Source organism: Nestor notabilis, unplaced genomic scaffold (genome assembly GCF_000696875.1).
Source record: "Nestor notabilis isolate BGI_N333 unplaced genomic scaffold, ASM69687v1 scaffold25803, whole genome shotgun sequence".
Taxonomy (NCBI): Eukaryota; Metazoa; Chordata; class Aves; order Psittaciformes; family Psittacidae; genus Nestor; species Nestor notabilis.
In genome coordinates this window covers 1-242 of record NW_009923706.1, presented here as the reverse complement: position 1 = coordinate 242, position 242 = coordinate 1, and positions in this window count along the sequence as shown.

Here is a 242-nt window from a genome sequence, read left to right as displayed (position 1 = left end):
CCTCCCTCTCTGTAACGCTTTAACAAACTCTGACGGACGTTTTCAATTGCTCCCTCTGCTATTATTATTTTTAAAGGTGTAAAAGCCCCCATTAGCCCCAGTTCCGGCGTTTCTTGTTTTAAAACTTAGTTTTAAAACAAACAACCCGAGATGATAAGATCCACCTAGGCAAACAGCAGGGCCAGCCCAGAGGAGCTGGGAGAGAATAGGCTTCGCAGCGCCTTCGCTGAGCCCTTCTTTTC